The sequence below is a fragment of the Muntiacus reevesi genome, chromosome 3 (genome assembly GCF_963930625.1).
Source record: "Muntiacus reevesi chromosome 3, mMunRee1.1, whole genome shotgun sequence".
In the NCBI taxonomy this organism is placed as follows: Eukaryota; Metazoa; Chordata; class Mammalia; order Artiodactyla; family Cervidae; genus Muntiacus; species Muntiacus reevesi.
Window position 1 is genome coordinate 199631806 of NC_089251.1, and position 9450 is coordinate 199641255.

At 43.5% G+C, this 9450-nt stretch overlaps 1 long non-coding RNA gene across 3 annotated transcripts in view; it reads right to left on the reverse strand.

Moving 5' to 3' along the window:
- The window catches only part of LOC136163383 (uncharacterized), a 67057-nt gene extending 58260 nt beyond the window's left edge, over positions 1-8797 (reverse strand). For all 3 annotated transcript variants that reach the window (XR_010662236.1, XR_010662234.1, XR_010662235.1), the window contains exon 1: positions 8605-8797. This is a non-coding gene — a long non-coding RNA (uncharacterized lncRNA). The remainder of the gene's footprint in view (positions 1-8604) is intronic.
- Between the last annotated feature and the right edge of the window lie 653 nt (positions 8798-9450).

Genomic DNA, 9450 nt, shown 5'->3' on the forward strand with positions numbered 1-9450 from the left:
CTGTAGAAGAGGGTACAATATAATCCAGTGTATCGCTTCTTCACTTACAGGATCTCCTAAGCAACAACGCCCAGGAGGGGAATTTCCCCGGGCAGTACCAGAGGTGGGGACTGCCACGCTAACCTCCAGGTCAGGAGTGCAGAGCTGGACCAGGACTAGAACTCTTGCACTACACAATGAACAGATGTTCTCACAAGGAGGGTGGCTGAAACAGGTCTACCCACCAGAATTTCAGCATCTAAATAACTCCCCCACCAGGACGCCACCTTTCTGGTCCCTGGTAAACAACTCCCTGATATTTCAATACTTACCTGCTAGTTAGTAGCAGCCTCACATGTTGCTGATGAGTAGACCTTTTGTTTGGGGGTGTTTTTTTGGTTTTCTTTTTTTAATTGGAATATAGTGGTTTTACAATGTTGTGCTATTTTCTGCTGCATATGACCCAGCAATCCCACTCCTAGGCATATACTGAGAGAAAACCATAATTCCAAAAGATATATGCACCCCAGTATTTATTGCAGCACTAATTACAGTAGCCAGAAGCTTCTGTTTCCATCATCAGCCCTGATCACCACCGCCTCAGGCCAACTAGTTGAAACAGTCACTTTTTATGGCAATTTGGAGTTATTGGTTGAGGGGCCTCTTTCTCTTTCAACCCCATATCCTGTCCCAACATACCCACATTTGCTTTTCTTGGGCTGATCCTATGACAACCCAGATGTTCCCCACCAAGTATCTCTTCACTCAAAAGCAGCTCCTGAGCTAGCTTATGTATACTTTACTGAAACCAGCGCGGAGTTGAGGAGGGAGTTTACATGACATCCTGCCCAGCAAACAGCTCCAAGTTTTTCCTTTGTCATTTTGGTTCTCAAAGTCCCTCCTGGCTTCTCACCCCAGGGAGCTGCTGGTCTGCTCCCACTGGATTTCCCGCTTCCCAGGCTCCTCCCTCCTGGATTTCAACCTCCTCTCTCTCTATTGTTCAGAGGAATTCTCCCCTCCCAACACCTCCTCTGTACTTGGGGCTGTGTGAATGCCGTGCAAAATGAATGTCAAGGAATATCGGTAAAAAAAGGATATTACATCCATCAAGCCATCAGCCACTGCAACCACACCCAAAGGTGCACCCTGAGGGGATTCAGGATGGAGATAAAAGGGATACTGGCCCTAGATAGTTAAGATGCATATCAAAGAATGTTTTCAATGAGCCCAGACTCTTGCATCATCCCATACACAAGAAAGAAAGAAAGAGATGTCGCTCAGTCCTGTCTGACTCTTTGCGACTGTAGCCTACCAGGCTCCTCTGTCCACGGGATTCTCCAGGCAAGAGTACTGGAGTGGGTTGCCTTTTCCTTCACTAAATTCATTAAGCTTGGATGTCTGTTTTTCTTTAAATAGCAGTAATGTTTTTATCCCCTTCATGGATCACTGCCTTGGCATGGAGAAAGGACTTGTGTAATTTAATGGAACTAGATCTGGTGGACAAAGTGCCTAAAGAACTACGGACAGAGGTTCATAATACTGTACAGGAGGCAGTGACCAAAAGCAAGCCAAAGAAAAAGAAACGCAAGAAGGCAAAGTGATTGTGTGAGGAGGCTCTACAAATCACTGAGCAAAGAAGTGACGTGAAAGGCAAGAGAGAAAGGGGAAGCTATGCCCCTCAGACAGTAAAGAATCTGCCTACAATGCAGAAGACCCAGGTTCATTCCCTGGGTTGGGAAGAACCCCTGGATAAGGGAATGGCTACCCACTCCAGTATTCTTTCCTGGAGAATTCCATAGACAGAGGAGCCTGGCAGCAACTCCATGGGGTCACAAAGAATCACACGTGACTAATTAACTAACTGAATGCAGAGTTTCAGAGAATAGATAGACCTCTTCTCTCCAAGAAGAGATAAGAAGGTCTTCTTAAATGAAATAGAGGGAAACAATAGACTTGGAAAGACCAGCGATCTCTTCAAGAAAATTGGAGATACCAAGGGAACATTTCAAGCAAGTATGGACATGATAAGCAGCAAGGACCTAACAGAAGCAGAAGAGATTAAGAAGAGATGGCAAGAATACACAGAACTACACAAAAAAAGCTCTCAATGACCTGGATAGCCACGACGGTATGGTCACTCACCTACAGTCAGACATCCTGGAGTGTGAAGTCAAGTGGGACTTAGGAAGCATCACTATGAACAAAGCTAGTGGAAGTCTTGGAATTCCAGCTGATTTATTTCAAATCCTAAAAGATGATGCTGTTAAAGTGCTGCACTCAATATGTCAGCAAATTTGGAAAACTCACAGTGGCCACAGGACTGGAAAAGACCAGTTTTCATTCCAATCCCAAAGAAGGGCAATGCCAAGGATGGTTCAAACTGCCATACAATTGTACTCACTTCACATGCAAGCAAGGTAATAGTCAAAATCCTTCAACAAATCCTTGTTGTTGTTCAGTCACTTAGTAGTGTTGAACTCTTTATGACCCAATGGACTGCACACCAAGCTAGGCTTCAACAGTACGTGAACCAAGAAATTACATATGTACAAGCTGGGTTTTGAAGAGGCAGAGGAACCAGAGGACAAATTGCCAATATTTGTTGGACCATGAAGAAAGCAAGGGAATTCCAAAATAAAAATCTATTTCTGCTTCATTGACTATGCAAAAGCCTTTGACTGTGTGGATCACAACAAACTATGGAAACGTCTTCACGAGATGGGAATACCAGACTACCATATCTGTCTTCTGAGAAACCTGTATGAAGGTCAAGAAGTCACAGTTAGAACTTGACATGGAACAACTGAATGGCTCCAAATTGGGAAAGGAGGACACGAAGGCAGTATATCATCACCCTGTTATTTAACTTATGTGCAGTGCACATCACGCGAAATGCCAGGCTGGATGATTCACAAGCAGGAATCAAGACTGCTAGGAGAAATATCAACAATCTCAGATAGGCAGATGATATCACTCTAATGGCAGAAAGTGAAGAGGAACTAAAGAGCCTCTTGATGGGTGAAAGAGGAGAGTGAAAAAACTGGCTTAAAACCCAACATTCAAAAAACCAAGATCATGGCATCTGATCCCATCCCTTCATGGCAAATGGAAAGGCAAAAAGTGGAAGCAGTGACAGATTTTATTTTCTTGGGTTCCAAAATCACTGCAGATAGTGACCTCAGCCATGAAATTAAAAGATGCTTACTTCTTGAATGAAAAGCTATGACCAACCTAGACAGCATATTAAAAAGCAGAGACGTCACTTTGATAGCAAAGGTCCATCTAGTGAAAACTATGGTTTTTCCAATAGTCATGTACGGATGTGAGAGTTGGGCCATAAAGAAGGCTGAACACCAAAGAATTGATGCTTTTGAATTGTGGTGCTGGATAAGACTCTTGAAATTCCCTTGGACAGCAAGGAGATCAAACCAGTCAATCGTAAAGGAAACCCACCCTGAATATTTATTGAAAGGACTGTTGCCAAAGCTCCAATACTTTGGTCACGTGATGTGAAGAGCCAGCTCATTGGAAAAGACCCTGATGCTGGATAAGATCGAAGGCAAAAGATAAGGGGATGGCAGAGGATGAGATGGTTGGATAGCATCAACAACTCAATGGACATGAATTTGAGCAAACTCTAGGAGATTGTGGAGGACAGAGGAGCCTGGTATGCTGCAGTCCACGGGGTTGCAAAGAGTCAGATGTGACATAGTGGCTGAACAGCAAGGACAACAATCTTTTGAGGTTCAGTGGCTCGGGCTTTTATCTGAAAAAAAAACTCCTCTTTACCCTGGCTCTCCCTTACTTCTTTGAAACAGTCCCTCGGAGCTCTCTGAGAGGCTTTATCCTGGGCTTAAGTGTACCAAATAAAACATAAATCTCAGTTTTAAAGTGTGCTTTTTTTATGGTCAAATTCAACCTTATGGAAGAGAGTTTATCAACCGTCTTAGTTACTAACCACACCTTACTCCCAGTCTCTACCCTAAACAGCCTATTGAAATCCTCTCTTTCAAACACAAATGGTACTGGATCAGGAAAAATTCAGGTAAAAGAAGCTCTTGCCACCTAATATTCCCACATTCCTTTCATAACATCTGTGGAGAGGAAGAAGCATAAAAGTGGAACAGCCCTTCTCTCTATAAACTTCACTACCTCAGAACCGTTTCAGGCTTGGCTACTTGTAGAAGGTTCATATGGCCCCTGAGAGCCGCTGACAGCTCTCAAGGGTTGTCTGGGCTGGAGAGAATGGACTTGCTGTGTGTGGTGTGTGGCCACAAGGAGCACCTGGGCAGGCGTTGTAACCCAGGAGAGAGCAGATCTTTCTTGTCGTGGGAGCTGTCCCACCTTGGACCAGTCACCTGCAGAATGGTACTCCACACCAGTCCAAGATGTTGGCATGGACCAGTCTTGGACAAAGGAGAACTGGATGAACTTCCAACTTCTCCCACCAAAGGTCAAAGACACTCCACGCTCACTGTTCAGGCTTTGAAGAGAAGTCGGCCTGCATGCTGATCATGTAAAAGTGTGCTTAATTGCTCCATGCACCCACATTACCTCCTGGCCTTGCCTCTGGCGTTGTCTCACCAAAGAGACATTGGCTGACCCAGCTTTATTAAATAAAACAAAGTCCACATTTGATTAAATGCAAAAAAAAAAAATATTTTCAGTAGATTAAGGACACCACTATAATCTTATTTATACTCAATTTGTTTAACAAATGTTTTCTTCAAAACAATATAATAAGCCTTGGTCCTATCTGTTGAGGGGAATGATGATCAGTCCTGAGTTTCAAAATTTTAAATAAATAAGCCTTCCCTAACTCTGAAAAATCCTATACTGTGAGTTGTCCTTCATCTATCCATTTTACAGAATGATAAACTTGAGTAGAGCAGTGGGTACAGACTAAACTCAGGCTCTCTGAACCGTCTTGTCCCAAACACATGCCAAAAGCATGCCAGGACCCACCAGAAGAGCCCTCCCAGATGTTGACCTTGGTTTGGCTTGGTTAATTTCATTTTCATTTTGTTTTGAGTTTTGTAATTTTTCTGTTTGTTTGGCTTTGCTTTACTTCTGTTTTGGGGGTTGGGGACAAAGGAGAGTGATACAAGCCAGTCCAAAAATCAGCATTTTAGAGAATGGATATTGAATGTGTGGTGTGTTCCTGAAAATAGAAGTAAGCAGAGCATTTTCTAAGCTCCACTCTGCGCCCACCCCAACCACCCAAACCTTAGGATGCAAATGTCCACTCGGAAGCCTCCAGTCCAACTCAGGCACATTCTTAACACTATGAAACAGTGAGGAGATCGACTCACTCCTTTAAAATCTTTTGAGCATGCATTGTGCACCAGACCTCGTGAAGAGTCCCACACAGAAGCTAGCTCCCAATCTCTGAATGCCGATGGCCTCCCGAGGGAGAAAAGACACACAGGGATCCAGCACACGACAGAGCCCTCAGACACTTCCGGCTCTGAGCGCAAGGGCAAGGGGCCCAGGGCAGGTGGCCAGAGTCAGCGAACAAAAATACAGGACAGCCTCTTCAATAAATGGCACTGGGAAAACTGGACAGCTGCATGCCAAAGAAGGAAATTAGAACACTTCCTAACACCATACACAAAGATAAACTCAAAATGGATTAAAGACCTAAATGTAAGACCAGAAACTATAAAGCTCTTAGAGGAAAATATAGGCAGAACACTCCATGACATAAATCAAAGCAAGATCCTCTTTGACCCACCGCCTAGAGTAACGGAAATAAAGCAAAGTAAACAAGTGGATCTGATTAAACTTAAAAGCTCTCTCACAACAAAGGAAGCAAGGTGAACAGCCGCTGCTGCTGCTAAGTCGCTTCAGTCGTGTCCGACTCTGTGCAACCCCATAGACGGCACCCCAGCAGGCTCATCCATCCCTGGGAGTCTCCAGACAAGAACACTGGGATGGTTTGCCATTTCCTTCTCCAATGCAAGGATGCATGCTAAGTCACTTCAGTCGTGTCCGACTCTGTGCAACCCCATGGACAGCAGCCCACCAGGCTCCTCTCTCCACAGGACTCTCCAGGCAAGAACACTGGGGTGGGTTGCCATTTCCTGCTCTGAAAGTGAAGAGACAACCCTCAGAATAGGAGTAAATAATAGCAAATGAAACAACTGACAAAGGATTAATTTCCAAAATATAGAAGCATCTCATACAACTCAATAGCAGAAAAACAAGCAACCCAATCAAAAAGTTGGAAAAAGACCTAAACAGACATTTTTCCAAAGAAGACATACATATGGCTAACAGACACATAAAAAGATGCTCAACATCACTCATTATTAGAGAAATGCAAATCAAAACTACAATCACCAGTCAGAATGGCCATCATCAGAAAGTCTACAAACAATAAATGCTGGAGAGGGTGTGGAGAAAAGGGAATGCTCTTTCACTGTTGGTGGGAACATAAATTGATACAGTCAAAATGGAAGATGGCTTGGAGATTCCTTTAAAAACTAGGAATAAAACCACCATATGACCCAGCAATCCCACTCTTAGGCATATACCCTGAGGAAACCAAAATTGAAAAAGACACATGTATCCCATTGTTCATTGCAGCACTGTTTACAATAGCTAGAATGTGGAAACAACCTAGATGTCGATCGAGAGATGAATGGATAAAGAAGTTGTGGTACATATACACAATGCAATATTACTCAGCCATAAAAAGGAACACATTTGAGTCAGTTTTAATGAGGTGGCTGAACCTAGAGACTATTATACAGAGTGAAGTAAGTCAGAAAGAGAAAGATAAATATCGTATACTAACACATATATACAGAATCTAGAAAAATGGTACTGAAGAACTTATTTACAGGGCAGCAATGGAGAAACAGACATGGAGAATAGACTTATGGACATGGGGAGAGGGGAGGAGAGGGTGAGATGTATGGGAAGAGTAACATGGAAACTTACATGGCCATATGTAAAATAGATAGCCAACAGGAATTTGCTGTGTGTCTCAGGAAACTCAAATAGCAGCTCTGGATCAACCTAGAGGGGTGGGGAGGGGAGGGAGATGGGAGGGAGGGGATATATGTATACCTGTGGCTGATTCATGTTGAGGTTTGACAGAAAACACCAAAATTCTGTAAAGCAATTATACTTCAATTAAAAATAAATTAATTTTTTAAAAATACAGAATACAGAATGTTTGGGACACATTTATACTCAAAAAAGGTATTCATTGTTTATCTGAAATACAAATACAACTAGTGTCCTATATTGTATCTGGCTGATGAAAGAAAGTCAAGCTTCTGCTAGGAGGTTGGATGTCAGTAAACTAGTACACCCAAGGGGAAGGATGTTGTAGGAATTTATGGGGAAAGGCAATCTGAGAATGACTGGGTTCTGTCTTAGTCTGTTTGAGCTACTGTAACAGAATACCATAGAGTTAGTGACTTAAAAACAAGAGAATTCTCACGGTTCTAGAGGCTGGGAAGTTTTTGGCAGATTTCATGTTTAGTGAAGTCTTCCTGGCTTACAGTTGGCCGTCTTCTCTCTGTAACCACACATGGTGAACAAGAGAACAAGGGAACTTTTTCAGGCCACGTTTATAAGGTCACTAATTCTACTAAGCTCTCTCCCAAGGGCCCCACTTCCCCATAGCATCACTGTGGGGACTGGGATTTCAACATAAAAATTTGTGAAGGGCACAAACATTTGGATCAATGCAACATCTTAAAGCTGGAAATGCAGAGGGAGCAGATAATAGATGTTGTAGGATATTGCCTAAACTGCGTGATTCTGTCTCAGAAAAGGAGCTCAATTCATCAAATCTACATTATAGTGAATGAACAGAGCATGTCAAATGAAAAAAACTCAGTGGAAGATTTCACAAAGCCAGTCCACCCGTCTCCTAGTTTGTAAACATCCGTTATAAACCTGTGACCTGTCATATCTTTATTTTTGCTCTTTTACTAATTGAAGCATTGCTAATCTACAATGTAGTTTCAGTAAAGTAATTCAATTATACATATATGCACATATATATTCTCCTTCAGATTCTTTTCATTATAGTTTATTACTAGATATCGAGTATAGTTCCCTGTGCTATACAGTAGGTCCTTGTTGATTATCTGTTTTATGTATAGTAATGTATGCATGCTAAGTCACTTCAGTAGTGTCCAAATCTGTGTGACCCTATGGACTATAGCCCGCCAGGCTCCGCTGTCCACAGGATTCTCCAGGCAAGAATACTAGAGTGGGTAGCCCTTCCCTTCTCCAGGGGATCTTCCTGACCCAGGAATGGAACTGACATCTCTCGCATCTCCTGCATTGCAGGTGGATTCTTTACCTCTGAGCCACAAGGGAAGCCCATGTATAGCAATGTGTGTATGTCAATCCCAAGCTCCTAATGTATCCCTCCTCTGACACCCACTATCTCCTCTGTCATTTCTTTAAAAAGGATCCTTCTGTGCTGCAGTTCAGACCAGATCACTTCATGATTGGAAATTTCACAAAAGGGACCTTCCAGTCTCATCTGAACCAAGTTTGATCAAAATGAGAGATGTACTATCAGTAAACTTTGAAAACAATGGGGATCTAGACAAATTTGAGTCATGGTGATGACATTCCAGCCTGGGAGATTCTTACAGTAGGGCTTGGCAAACTCCCGAATTCTCTCTGAGCCTTCACGTCCTCCCAAGTGAAGTTGACCTTGCTCACCAGGGTAAGCAGCAGAGATGGTTTCTACAGAACACCTAGCATTAAGCCGGATGTAGCAGGCAATCTGTAAACGGTCGTGTTTGCAGGAAGCTGACTTCCAGCACCATTCCAATGCTACACGCAGATTTCTGGGCTACAAAACAGTCATCTGAGCAGTCTTCAATCTCCTTTAAATAAAAGTTTATGAGCTGAGTCCACCTCTTTCTCGCCAGTTACTCTTTAACTAAAACCTCATGTGTGGCAGCTGCACAACCTGGTTAGCAGGGAGACAGCCAAAGTCTGGAGCCAAGCCTTGCAGAGCCTGCATGCGTGCCTGCCAAGGCTCCCGGGCCTGGGAAGAAGCACATGGTGGACCCTGGCCGCCAGCCGAGCTACACCGCTTATCCTTTACAGGACAAACTTAGCACATCCCCAATTCTCAGTGCTGCCGTAGTGTTTTTAATTAAAAGATCCTTCGACGGAAAAACGGCAGTCTTAATCTTCTGAGTTGGCTTGAGCTCACGTTTCTCCCACTGAGGTCAAGACCTGTCTTTGGCTCCAACCCCATGCTGTTCCCTGCAGTCCCATAGATTCCCTCACTGCCAGCAGCCGGTGGCCCACCTGCCCGCCACCTTAAGGCCAGGTCACCCTGGCGTTGGCACCTGCGCCAGCAATCGGCATCAAAGACATTTTCTGAGCCTGGTATTAAACCCTGAAATAATAATTCTTATGAACGCCAAATGATACTACCCCTATTTCCTACACACCCTTTCAGTTACCAGATAACTGGGTAAC